Source organism: Belonocnema kinseyi, chromosome 9, assembly GCF_010883055.1.
Source record: "Belonocnema kinseyi isolate 2016_QV_RU_SX_M_011 chromosome 9, B_treatae_v1, whole genome shotgun sequence".
Classification (NCBI taxonomy): domain Eukaryota; kingdom Metazoa; phylum Arthropoda; class Insecta; order Hymenoptera; family Cynipidae; genus Belonocnema; species Belonocnema kinseyi.
Genome location: NC_046665.1, coordinates 84,711,865 through 84,726,470, shown reverse-complemented (window position 1 = coordinate 84,726,470; position 14,606 = coordinate 84,711,865). Strand labels below are relative to the sequence as shown.

Below are 14,606 nucleotides of genomic sequence, written 5' to 3'. Positions count from 1 at the left end.
AAAATCCTTTGACATTTTTAGTATCCATTAAATCTGTTGAAATTTCTAGAAATCTTTTAAATCCCTGACAATGTTTTAAAATTAGTATCTTTTAAGATTTCTTTAAAAATATTTAAAAGCCCTTGAGACTACATAAAATCCATAGAAATTCCTCAAAATCCCTGGAAGTCTTTTAAAATTTCATTATATTTTATTTACTCTCTCACCTTCTCTAGAAATTCTTTTAAATTCCCTAAAATACCTGGAAAACTTTTTAAAATCCTTTGATATTATTAATACCTTTTGAAAATTCCCTGAAGAAGTTTAAATACTTTTAAATCTAATAAATTATGCTAAAATTTGTAATATCTCTTTAAATTTCTGCAGGAAAATTTGAGGAAATTGCAGCACTAGTATTACTTTTTTAAAACAGTATTATAATAGTTGGATCCTTAAAAAATAGTCAAAAAGTGTCAATAGTCTCGTGAGTCTGAGGCCTGTACTTAGTCTATAGAGAAAAATTCTATCTTGAAAATTGAAGACGACAAGATTCGAACCCATTTAAATGATAAGACTCTAATAGCGTTAACGCCTGAAAGCTAATGATTTCTATTTTTCAAGACATTGCAGCCAAGAGGATTGTAAGCGATGTAAAGAAGGGAAATTGAAAGGGATACAAACACAATTGGGAGTTGGAGAGGGAAACAAATTTTTGAAAGGCTCGGTCACCATGCAACGGCCCCTCGAGCCCCATGATTAATAATCAACGACAAGCGTCGGCACTTTCAAACAGGCCAGTTTCACAGAGGTAGACCACATGGGACCAATCGACACCCTTTCACCCTTTCACCTTTGAATTTTGATGAGTAAATTCTTTCTTCAAGATTAGATTCAAACTTTTTTATCTTCAATGATTCGAATGCTATTTTAAAATATTAAGCAGAGGGGTTAACTATTTTTAAATCTGATGTACATAATATATATTAGGTTCATTCATTTTATGAGACAACAAAATATTTTCGAGTCTGAAGACGCCTACTATCCTAAGTTATAAATTTTGAGTCAACAAATTTTTCGAAAACAAAAAATTTCAGAATCGGATATGATTTAGAGGTCTCCAAATTTTTTTTTAATTTTTTAATTGTTCACAAAATACGATAAGCAAATTAAAAAAATGTTATTTACTATACATAGAAGAATGCGACGCAAGTAAGAAAAAATTCGTTTCCTAACAATTTAGTTTAAAATCTATCATTAACTTATTTGAAATTATGGTAATATAAAACTAGATAATTTTATATGTATAAAAATTTATTGGATGTATTTTTAAGATAAAACTAAGATAAAAACCACAACAAATCAACAGAAAATACAAAAATCCAAATAGGAGGCCTAAAAATCACATCCGATTTTTTTTACTAAAAAGGTTTATAACTTTAGGCTGTGTGAGTGTTTAAATTCGAAAATAACTTTTTTTAATCATCCTAATATTCATCTCCCATGATATCGCGTGAAATCCTTTCGACCTAAAATCTGTTGAGATCCTATGAAATTCCTGAAAAACTCGCAAATTATTTTAAATCTCGTGAAGTCTTTGAAATCCCTTTAAATCCGTAGAAATCTCTTTAAATATTATAATTTCTTTCAAAATCCTATTACATCCTATGACATTCTTTGAAATTCCTTAAAATCTCTATGAAATACGTAGAAATTTCTAAAATACGCAGAAATATTTTAAGTAGGTACTATTGATGCCTTATTGAAATACCTTTTTAAAATTCTTCGAAATTTTCTGAAACCTATGAAATTCTTTAAAATTCTGAAATCTTATCAAATTTTTAAGAATTTTTTTAAATGCTCTAAAACTGCTTAAAATTCTTTAAAATCCCTTAATATTTATAAAACTTCCGAAATCCCTAATCCCTAGTAATCCTACCAAAATACCGTATAATCGCGTAAGAAATCTTGACATCTGTAATATCTTTCAAAATTCATTAAAAAATGATGATATCTTTGAAATCCTCTGAAATCCAATAAAATCTGACAAAGGCCTTTGAAATCTTTTAAATTTGTTGGAATTCACTGATATTCATTTAAACCCTTGAAATCTGATGCACTTCGTAGAAAACTGCCCACATTTTTTAAATCATTGGCTTACATTGACCTGGGATATTTTCGTGATTTTGTAAGAAAATAAGCACTTTTAAAATGCATTAGATGGAAAAATGGATAAGAACCATTTTGACGCCCCCCCCCCCTCCGGCTTTTTGGGTTCAACATTCATCTCTTTCGGTTGAAAATTCGACTATTTATAAACCTAATTCTAAATTTATGCAAGAACAGAAAAGACCTCTTGTTTCGAGACGTTTTGATTACCTTATTTGTATTTTTTTTGTATTTTGACTTCCTCTACGAGGAAGCAATTATATTTGCTAATTATTTATAATTAGGAAGTAGAAGTGCTCTTCGAATAAGGACCATACCAAGGCGGAAAAATTATATATAGTTTATATATAGTGTGAAGTTTTATATATAATATTCATTTGTTTTATACAAAAAATATATAAAACAAATGAATATTATATATAATACTTCACTCTATATATAAACTATATATAATATTTCCGCTAAATGTTGGTAAAATTGTAAATACAAACAAAGGACGCTTTCCAGGTCAGGAATATCAAACCTGGCAACCATCCCTTCGATTTTAATTAAATTTACAAGGAGAGGTCGCGAGATGTGCGTCGCCGCACATTGGGGACGGAATGTTCAAAACCACCTACAGGTCACAAATCTGAACCAAATCAAACAAAATTTAGCCAGAAATGTTTTTAAATGAATTTCAAAGAGACTCACGGAGCCAAAATTTTCAAACTGATTTGTTTAAACAAATTTTGTTTGCAAAACTAATGGCAAACTTTAAATTAGCGCAAGAAAAAAGCCGTTAGTTAACATATGTTGTATTTGTATTATTATTCATTTTCTTATAGACGTTAAAAGCCTTATTAAGATTGAATATAGATTATGCAAAATTAATTATTTAGTCATATAGTTGTGACAAATTTTATTTTAAATATAACTTGATTTCCCCATGTTTTGTTTAAAACAAAAGTTTTAACCATATTTTTTTTTAATTTGGCTTCGTGAGTCTCTTTGTAATTCAATTACAAACTACTATATATCCCCAATTTGTGCCGATTCGACTGGCACTTCATAGGGTGAAAGTAAATGAAAATCCATTAGGTAGGTATTTTTTCTTTCGATCCAATGGGCCTTTAGTTTCCGAGATATCGAGGTTTGAGGTATCAAACATTTTAAATTTTCGAAAATCCTTTGACCAGAAAATATTACCCATAAAATACTACAACTACACTAACAAGGAAATATCGCGAGATGTGCGTCGCCGTCTCCTTGTTAGTGGAGTTGTAATACTCTATAGGGAATATTTTTGGCCAAAGAATTTTCGAAAATTTTCAATTTTCGACCATTTAAAAATTTGGCATAGACTTTTCTCTAAATTTCCAAACTACAACTTCACTAAGTTTCAGGAAAATCAATTAGACGGCTACCAGGTTTAATATTCCTAACATGGAAAGCGCCAATTATTATCCCTATTTTCATAAAACCCCACCTTATTTCTCCTGTTTGGAGAGCATTTTGGGCTGTGAAGACAGTTTAATTTTAGAAATAAGTAAAGGACTAAAACATTGTGCGCATGGAGTGGTAAATTAGAAATTTCAGACTGGAAACATAAAACGATCCCAAGAGGAGGATTTATCATCTCGGAAACTGTTTTACATTGCCCTTGTGAATTTGTAAATGTTGAGTCGCTTGTTGTTTACTGAAACCGTGTGCAAAACCTTGGTCCGCTGACAAATATTAAAGTCCCTTCGCTAGCATTAGCAAATAATTGCCTCGCCGCTGCTTGAATAGGCTATCTCATCGCTCTACAAGCCCTAATAATTTATATTTCAGACTTGTATACACTGTACGAGTATACATTGTATACAGTGATTTGGATCTACTAAAGCACCAATGATGCATCTCTAAAGCCTATTGATCGCCTTTACGATAGAAAGCTGATTGTATTAACTTGACAAACACTTGACAGAAATTAATCTTCAAACCACGGTCGCAATCTCGAATATATAAGTAAAACGTTTAGATAATTTATATAAACTCTTCTCTTAGATAAGTCAGTTAAACCAAGTTTTCTATGGAAATATATAAACTTAGCGTGGCCATTTTTTTGTTTAACATCTAGAAAATGAATATCCCTGAATTCGGAACGATGCATTTTGTGGTCAAGTTTGATGTTCTTATCCTCGCCTTTCTTGACGTCTCCATTTAAAAATCTCCTACCTTCAAAATACCTGTAAGTTATTATTAATCGGACTTTAAAGATCTGAAAAGGATTTCCAATATTTCAAAAGATTTCACAAAGAAGTGCACATCAGAATGAAGGATTTTAAAGGATTCTAAGTGATTTCAGGGATTTTAAAGGATTTTACAGGGTTTCAAATTTTTAAATCCAAAAATAATATTACAACAAAAAAGTTCATTTTTAATAAAAAAGTTTAGTTTTTAACAAATTAGTTAAATCGTCAACCAACAAAGATTCACTTTTAACCAAAAAAGATTAAATTTAGACCAAAAAGACGAATTTTCAACCATGAAGTTAAATTTTTTTTTTACTAAAAAAGGTCAATTTTAAACAAATAATGGAATAGTTACACCAAAAAGACAAATTTGTCATTGAAAAAGATTACTCAGTCAAGAAAGAAAAAAAAATGAAACTAAATTGTGGAATTTTAAAGCCAAAAAAGCGAATTGTCTACAAATCAGTTGAATTTTCAACAAAATAATTAAATAAGAAAACGAAGTTTTTCTATACAAAAAGATGAATTGTTCAACAAAGCTGTTGAATATTTGAATAAAAAGATTTTTAAAAAAACATTTTTTTTAATTTCTTAAATTTTAATAATTGATGTGTTATTTTTTTAGGGAAAACTGCCTCTGTAAATTTGCTGTTTCCAAATTTGAAGGTAAATTGACAATCTCAAAGCAACAATACCAAAAAATAGAAGCAAGCTTGTCTGCGGATTGCGATAAAAATACAATTTTCTGTTACGAGATAAAATGAAACAATGCTTCCGAGATATGGGGATGCTGAATGAGAATAAAAAAAAACTGATGAAAAAAAATTATTCTGCTCCAGAAAATCAAAATTGAAGATCGCGATATCACAGTATGACAGATATTTTTTGGTTAAAAATCCAAAGACTCTTAGAGAGCAAAACTAAATTGAGTCTGCTTTTAAATGATTAACAATATACTCTAAGTCCAAGAGGGTATTCTGCATAAAATTTAAATTTAATCTAGCTTGGATAGAAAAATAGAGTTTCAAAACGTTTGAGGGTAAAACGAGATCCCATAAGGTCCATGATTTATTTTACGGTTTATTCTCGCGTGCTTGTGAAGCACCGGAGCTCCGAAGGATAGTATCTCTTAGTTGAAATCTAAATGAGATTCGATCCTGCCAGGCCCACCCTGAGACGTGTATCAGTATGCACGCGATTAAAGGAAAATTGAAAACATTTTTCTCCTTGCTTAAAATTTTTTACTTCACCACTTGGAAAATCAGGAAACTTGCTGGATTAACTTCATTTAAAATTAGTGACCTTTCAAACTTTAAAATATGTTAGAGATTTAAAGCATCAGTAGTACAGACTTCACAGCCCAAAATGCTCTAAAAACAGGAAAAACGGGTTAATTTTTGACGAAAATAGAGGACAAATAGGAAGATAAATCTTTTTAAATAAAATTATTGTAGGTACCACATTCAATTCAATATAAGATGAGTGTTTAACAAAATAGGTATCTTTTCAACTAAAGAGATACATTTTCAACTAAAATGATGAATCTTTTCAACCGAAAAAATGAAACATTAACGAAGTAGTTCAACCTTTAACCAAGTATAGTTGAATTTTTAACCAAAAGAAGAATTTTCAAACAAGAAAAATAATTTTCTACTAAAAAAGGCGTAAGAATTTTCAACAAAACAGTTGATTTTTCAACCAAAGTGATGATTTTTCAATTAAAAAAAATTGAATCTTCCAAATTTTAACCAAGAATTTTAATTTTCTACAAAAAATACGGACGCATTTTCAACAAAATATTTGTACTTTCAACCAACGTAATGATTTTGTCGACTGAAATGATGAATCTTAAAAAAAATTAATCTTTAATAAAGTTCTTCAAATTTTCAACCAATTACAGTTAAGTTTTAAACGAAAAAGGATGAATATTTAATCAAGACGATTAATTGTCTACAAAAAAGCAATTTTTTAATGAAACAGTTCAATTAAAAAAAATGGTTTTCAAAAAGGTCAGTCTCAAACAAGAATGTTTGATTTTCAGGCGAACAGTTGCATTTACAACCTAATTGTTGAAATTTCGATCAAAAACAGGCATTTTTAACAACAAAAAAATGATCATTTTCAACCAGAAAGGATGAATTTAAAAAATAAGATTTTTTAATCAAATATTTGAACTTTTAATTAATATATGAATTTTTAACAAAATTGTTCAAGTTTCATCCAAATAGCTGAATTTTCAATTAAAACGACCAATTTTCTATCGAAAAACGAACGTGAACCAAAATAGTGGAATTTTTGGACGAAAGATTGATTTTTCGAAAAAAATCATCTAAATTGTTGAATTTTGAACCTCAAAACAAAAATTTGCAAAAAAAATAATACTTAAATAAATAGTTGAATTTTTAATAAAGTAGTTGAATCTTCAATCAAAACGGAACAATTTTAAACCAAGCTGTTGCATTTTTAAGCATAAAAAGATGAAATGAAATATGAATTTTCAACAAAATAGCTGATTTTCAACAAAACAGTGGAATTTTCTACAAAGTGGCATTTTCAACAAAAAAGATCAATTTTCGACCAAGGGGATTAATTTTCTACCAAAAAAGACGAATTTTCCATCAAATACATGCATTTTCATCTAAATATTTGAATTTTCAACCAAAAATGGAATAGTTACATTTTCATTTAAAAATTTATTTTTAACAAGAAAAATGAATGTTCAACAAAATAGTTCTGTTTTTAACCAAATCAGAGATACAACAAAAATATATTAGCCGATTTTTCAAACAAAAAGAATAAATTTTTAACAAAAAATAGTTGGATTTTCTTATTAGGCTCTATTAATTTTCAGTTTGCATTTAAATTGAAAACAAGGGAAAAAAGAGGAATTCTTTAAAAAGGGGGGTAAAGTGGAGAATAGAGGAAAGAGTGTGAAGTCTGGTAGCACAATTCGCGGAGACTAAAATTGAAAAATTTTAAATTATACATCGCTTTCAAACTGAGAGTCTGACCCCGTCAATTATCATTAAGCATTATTTATGATAACAACCTTTTTATCTAATATTTACGAGTTCAAATATCTGCCAGTGCATTAATACGAATGTAAATGCGATGACACCAATAAATCCTCATCGTATATATAAATCACGCTGCTTAGATCAATCCAAGTGATAAATTGTTATATTCGCATTGGCGCCATCGATAATTACCAATAATCGATTGCATCTTGTTTGGAAAGTTTCACGGATGCACCCGTCCCTCCCTCCTATACTCTTTCGATTAATCAAAGAATCTACACTCAGAAATAAATTTGTTTTGAAAAAAACGGTTTTCTTGAATGTATGTGAAAATTGTATTGAATCATAAAAATTTTGGTCAATTCAGGAAAATATTTGGTTCGGGTAAAATAATAAACAAATACGGGTGAGTTAACTAAACATTTTGTTGTCCATATCATAACCATATTCTATGATTCAACAAATCAAAATTTTGATGATCGAACCAAATTGTACCTTGGTGGTTACAACAAATTAAGCCTCAATAATAAATTTGAATGAGAATGTTAATGTAAGTTTTTGGAATATGTTTAAAAAAGCCTGAAATTATTATAATCATATGCTGGACGAGCTTAAATGCTCGCTCACTTTCCGGTTTTATCCCGGTCAATTGTTAATTTTTACCGGTCGATTTAAAAAGGTTCAAAAGATTTGAATGATTTCAAACGTTTTTAGACATTTTAAGAGAGTTTTAAACATTTTAAAACATTTCAAAGATGTCTGATTTGGTACAGTCTATTTTATGTAAAACTTACGATAATTCTTTCCGAAAATTCCCTGTTTATATTATATTTATTTACCAAATTTCCTATTATAATTCAGAAATATAGTAAAGAAATTGATGAGGAAGTTTTAAATTCTGACTAGTTTTTATTTGAAAATAAAAAAAAAAAACAAGAATTTTAAATTCAAATTTTTATTTTGAACAAAGAATGTTTAAAATCTGAAAAATTCTGACTTGGAACTAGTACTATTTTTGTAAATTCCCTTTTTTTAATTCAGACTAAAAATTATTTTCTAGCATATCCCGTTCTATGTCAAAAATTACATATGTAAAGCGTTAAAATTGTTAAAAAATTCCATGACTTTTCCAGGTCTTCCAGGACTTGTAGCAACCCTGAATTCGAATTTAAACTACTATTTAATAATATTAGGGATCACAGCGCAAACGGAGAAAAGAAGAAATAATCTTTTTATAAGAAATTTTATCTTTTTAAATAATGATAAATGATTTTTTCATAATTTCTGATAAAAAAGAAATTATTTTTTAAAGTTGGATATACTTAGGTCATTAAAAATACATCCACGGTAATATAAAAAAGTAAAACTAATGATAATTTGTTAAATAAATCGTTTTATATTTTTATAATTATTCTCAAAATCAAGGTTCTTATAGAAGTGTAATTAAATATTTCTTTTTAAGATTTGTAATTTTTCATCTGTTATAATAAAGCATTACAATTATTTCCAAATTAAAATAACTAAATAAAATTCCTACATTTTTTAAAATGATTTCAATTTGATTGAAGATTCGTATTTTTTTACGTAGAGAGTTCGTCTTTTCTTTCATTCAAAATTAATCTTCTTGTTTCACAATTTATATTTATTGGCTGAAAATTCATCTCTAACGTTAAAAATTTAACTATTTTGATGAAAATTAGTTTTTTTTTTGTCTTGAAAATTAATCTTGTTTATTACAAATTTAACTATTCCATTTTAGGCTGAAAATGTACCTTTTTTGATGAAAATAAAACAGACGCGGATAATTTAACATGTCTGATTTGATGAGTGAGTCACTTTTGTTTGATTCAAATTTAGAGTGTAAATCTTACGTACAAAAGTACTAATATGGCAGAGAATTTCCCGCGTAATTTGAATATTATATTTTAAAATACTGTATGCAATATTTAAAAATATATTTAAAGTGAAAAGGGAAGTTTTCCGAGAAAAGGGGAAAAGAGGAAACGCAGGGGAATAGGGGAAAGAATGTGATCCTTGTAATATAATAGAATAGTTCCAAGCAATTAAAACTGAAATCATTAAATTTTGTGTACTTTCTCACAAAACGCACTGAAGCTTGAACATTCCTCAGAAAAAATGTGCATTAGTGCAGTTTTAAGTTTCATCCGCTTGTAATCCACTACTCGCAAGAAAGAAGATCAAGAGATAATGACGACGGAACTAAATACAACCTTGGGCCATTAACTCGACAAGAATGTGGGTTAGAAAATGTACATCGTCATTAGTAAAAGAGACGTGACGTAGAATCCGGATGGAATATAATTTTGCTCAAAAAAAGGTGCTTCATATTTTGTCTCAAGATTTCAGTCCCTATAAATACTCTCTAAAGCCGAATTAATAGAAATTTTACTAATGAAATTAGTAGCTTTGTTTGTGACTGCTGAATTAGTCATTTTTTCACTTTCTACCACATAAAATGATCAGATTTATGTTACTAAATGAATAAGTAAAATTTTTTTTACTTTTTTCTATACACAAAACATGTAAGAATTTGAATATTTTCAATCGGCTTGACCAGTGTTAAACATTTTTTTCGAAATTTTTATTTGAATTTGTTCGTAATGTCACAAAGATACTTTTCAGTACTATTACCAATGAATTTAATAATTTTGAGTGTTTCGGCCCAACCTACTTTATAGGTTCCCTTGACCTCTTACTACTTGTTTTGGTTGAGAGAATAAGCTCTTAGAGCTTCTTGAAAATTAGGACGGTCAAAGAGTCAGGCCTCGAACTCACTTAAGAGATAAAAACAGTGTAAATCTAAACAGTGTCACAAATTTCAAAAATAGTATAAAAAAATGTGAACAGTATTAACAATGAACTTTTATTTAAAACGTTCAACGTGTATTTAAAATTGTATTATTTACTCTTATCTAAATTCTTACTTATTTATCGCAGGCTTCACAGTATTTCCCCTTTTCCTCATTTTCCCACCTAAATGCGAATCGGATTAATAAAATTCATTAATAAAATTGAACTACTTTTTGATGAAAATTAATTCTTTTTAATTAAAAAGTTTTCATTAGGCTGTGCCTAGTCGTCCCGAAAAATAATTTACAGCTTCAAAAAAAGGGACAAAATCCTCAAAATAGTGATTAGAGACTTTGAGAAAAATAGGAAAAAGGGGACTGTATGTGTTCGCCTCAAATAATCTAACTTTCCAGAATTCATAAAAAAAATGTATCTCAATTTTTTAGATGTGTGATTTAAAAAAAGATCAGCGACCCACCAGTGGTAGTAAATTATTTTTAGAATTAAATACGATCACAGAATGTTAAGCTGGAACTGGAAGCGTGATTTCAACTTCTGTATATTATACAGAAATATACTATGGAATGAAGTCCTAAAAACAGGTATTTAGGTGCACATTTTACAACAGTCGAATGAACATAATTGCGTCCTCGATCACAATAGTGCGGAAATGATCAACTTTGACGATTTCCGTTACGACCGCCATTTGAAATTCCAGAGAAATTACAGTTCCAGGTTTTAAAAAAATCTAGTTAAATATTAGTTCTGTGTGATTTTAAATAGCCTGAGAGGACATTTACGATTCAGTGAAATTACACTACTTCAGGTGCCATAAAGATAACCACAGCCAGGTTGTAATTCATTGGTTAAACATTTAAAAACAATTTTATTAAGTTAGTATCATTTTATCTATAAAATTCCAGAAAGTAATAACTTTAAGTTGGTTCGTATTTTCAAATTTATGACAAGATATGTGGATTCACAGTAAAAAGGATACTCTTCAATTCAGAAATGTTCTTTTTAGAGCTGAACTTACATTTAGCAAAAATGTGCCTGAACTTAGGAAGGATAATATCTGAATTTCATATTTTGATCATACGTTTTCTTGAATTCAGATAAAGAATTGACTTGAATTCAAATACATTTTTTCTTAATTTTCGTTCACTTTTGAATGTATATATTTATGAATTTAAGGAGTAACATACTTGATTTCCTGAAAATATCTCTCAGACTGGAAATTTTGACCAAAAGTATATTCAATCTTAAACTCGTTATTTTTAAATTCGAATTTGGTTTAGACTGGTTCAATTTGATTCTTCAAAAGCGGATAGCCCCCCGAATTTGAAACCGAAGGACGGTTTTAAACTTCCGATCAATTTCCGGGTTTTCCCGGTCAATTGTTAATTTCCTCAGTCAACGTAAAAGAGTTCAAAGGGTATGAATGATTCTGATTTGGAACAGGAATTTTTGGGAAAAAATGATAACTTTGTGCTGGAGCACCAGATAATTTTTTTCATAAGAATTACAATTCTGATTTTGAACAGCGAATTTTGTAAATAATTAAAATTCTTCTTTGATCAGATAGTACCCTCTCAAAAATATTCTGCTCTCCTGTTTCAAAGTAAAAATTATAATTGTTCACAGAAAATCCCTGTTCGAAAGTCCAAAATTATAATTATTTTTACGGAAAATCCCTGTTCCACAATTAAATTTATTTTAGAAACTTCCTTGGCTCAGAGTCAAAATTATAATTCTCAACTCAAATTCCCCGTTCCCAAATCCAAATGTATACTTCTTTCGATAATTCCCTCTTCCAAGTCAGGAGAATTGTAATTCTTTAAGGAAATTTCCATTTCTATCTCAGAATTACATACATTTATTTTAGAACATACACTGTCCCAAAGTCAAAATTGTAATTTTTTACTCAAATTTCTTGTCCCAAATTTGAAATTATACTACTTTTCGTAAATTCCTTGTTCCAAGTCAGGATAATTGTAATTCTTTGCGTGAATTGTTTTCCTAGATCTTTTATTAATTTTCTAACCCAATTCAGAGTTATAAATCTTGATGATTTTTTCACAGAGTAATATAGAAAATAAAAAATACTTTTATCTTGCATCTTAGTACATTCGAGAGAAAAATCCCGGTCGCTGAATTATATTCCCATTTATTTTCCGACTTCCCGATTATGTAGAAACCCTGATAAAATAAGACAATTTCAGATCGTCAAGCCAAACCAATGCAACTGAAAAAAAAATAAAAAGATTTGATCAAAAAATTTGTTACCCAAGAATCCCGAAACATGTTTAACTTTTAAACTTGGTCGCTGTGGACACTGCGGCGCCCCCGTTAACGTTACCAGACTCTTTGGCGGCTAGGCGTCCTTCTGATTCCTCCTCATCCATCGACCTCTCGCCTCCATATCTCCCTGTAACCACCCCCACTGCTCCCTGTCTCACAATCATCGCTGTTTGCTTCTACACTTTCTACAGTCTCATCCGCGAGACTTATCTTACTGCATTTTATCAATTATTGCAACATTTCGGCCGGATTATATAGCAAAAAAGGAATCCCCTACTGAAAATACCTATATAGAGGATCCCTTGCAGAAATCTATACAGGATCTTTTAAACTTTAACTGTGTTAGGCTCCCAACTCGAAAACGCCCAATGGGCGTTAAATAAAAGATTATGGTACTTCGCCTAAACTAGACTCAGACGAATTTTGAAACAAAAAGCTTTGCTTCTTGATTAAAAAAATGGATTTTAAATCAATTTGTTAAAATCAGTTAAAAAATGAATCTTTAACTCCCCCTCAAAAAAAAATCAAGGAAATAGTTCAATCTTCAATCAAACCATTTTCAATTCATAATCAAGAATCTTCAACCAGAAAATAGAATTTTGAGCAAAACAGTTCAACTTTCAACCAGGTAATTGAAGTTTTAACTAAAATAAGACATTTTTAACGAAAAATTATATATTTAGATAAATTAATTTTCAACAAAAAAAAAAAACGAATTTTGAACAATATAGTTAATTAAAATAATTAATAAATTTGAAAAAGTATTCAAACAATTGCAATTATTTCGTTTTCTTATTGAAGTTTCAAGCTAAAAAAATGTTAGCCACAAAAATGACCGAAAAAGAGGAATTCTTAACAAAATATATGAATATTCAATTAAAAAAGATCAATTTTTAACCAAAAATGAAATACAGTTTAATTTCCAGTTAAGAACATGAATTGTTTTTTAATGTTAACAAGGTATTTGAAAAGTATTTGGATTACCCATTTAAATAATTCCGAATGATTTGGTCCCTGGAATATACGTTGATTACGCTCTATTACAAGTGGACTACTTGCATTACCATTTTTTTAAATTATATAAATACTTTGATATTTTGACTATACATAAATGAAAAATATAATTCATTATATTAAGAAAAAATATCGAAAATTGCAATTGTAAATGACTGTGAATCTCTTGTAATTTACATATAGCAAAGAGTTGTATTTTAACTTAAATTGCTTGGCAAAATTCAAGAAATGCAATACAGTAATATTTAATTACTTATAACTTATATCTATCACAAAGTTAAAATTGAAGAGTTTTTAACGGACAATCTATTACCCTATTCACAAGCTTTAAAATCTAGGTAAATACACCGAAAAAACGATATTCTAATATTAAGAGTGTCCTGGCCCTGATCGGTAGAACTCTGTGAACCATACCTGGGCCCGACCGGTTTCCTACTGAAACGCCATCTCTATGAGCTCACACAACTAGTGCTGCTTAATGTTTTCTGATAGTGCAATGAAATTAATATACATACTACTCGTTTATAATATTCTATCAATGATTAAAAATGCATAATGCGAGTAAGCCACGTGTTCCGAGGCACGAAACACCAGCCAGTATACCTCGAAACCTGCGCGAGGAAGATGAGAGTAAGTAATTACACTCTGCGGGCTCATTGAAACCTAACCTCAAATACATTAATAATTAATTAAATTGTTTCAGGCAAAATTAGTATATTTACCATTAGTTGAGTCAAATATTATTGTATGATGAAATTTATCAAGTTCTTTTGTTTTCAATTATTATTTAAGAACTCAAGGTTTTTCGATTTAATGTGGAGTTAGAATTATCAAATTTATTACCAAGAAATGGATTGCAGTATGCACAAAATTGTAATGTTTTTAGATTATGAGAATAAAATATGTGATGAAATCGATTCTGTTATTTAAATTTTGATTCTGTATTAATAACACATTCATTACATACATACATTAAGGACAAATTTTCATAACATGAATTTCACACTCGCTTTGCTACCTGTGTATATTGTTTTTATAGCTTGTAGGATCCATCCATTGACTCCATACTCTTTCAGAATTTCCCAAAGTTTACTTCTATCTA

The 14,606-nt window shown here is 29.2% G+C and overlaps 2 protein-coding genes across 3 annotated transcripts in view; one reads left to right on the top strand and one right to left on the bottom strand.

The window, feature by feature from the left end:
• The window catches only part of LOC117179379 (inositol polyphosphate multikinase), a 59,902-nt gene extending 58,908 nt beyond the window's left edge, over nt 1–994 (top strand). For both annotated transcript variants that reach the window (XR_004467914.1, XR_004467913.1), the window contains exon 6: nt 601–994. The gene's annotated coding sequence lies outside the window, so the exon portion shown is untranslated. The remainder of the gene's footprint in view (nt 1–600) is intronic.
• Nucleotides 1–14,606, bottom strand: part of LOC117179378 (division abnormally delayed protein) — a 165,699-nt gene that overhangs the window by 20,202 nt on the left and 130,891 nt on the right. The gene's annotated exons all lie outside the window — the stretch shown is intronic.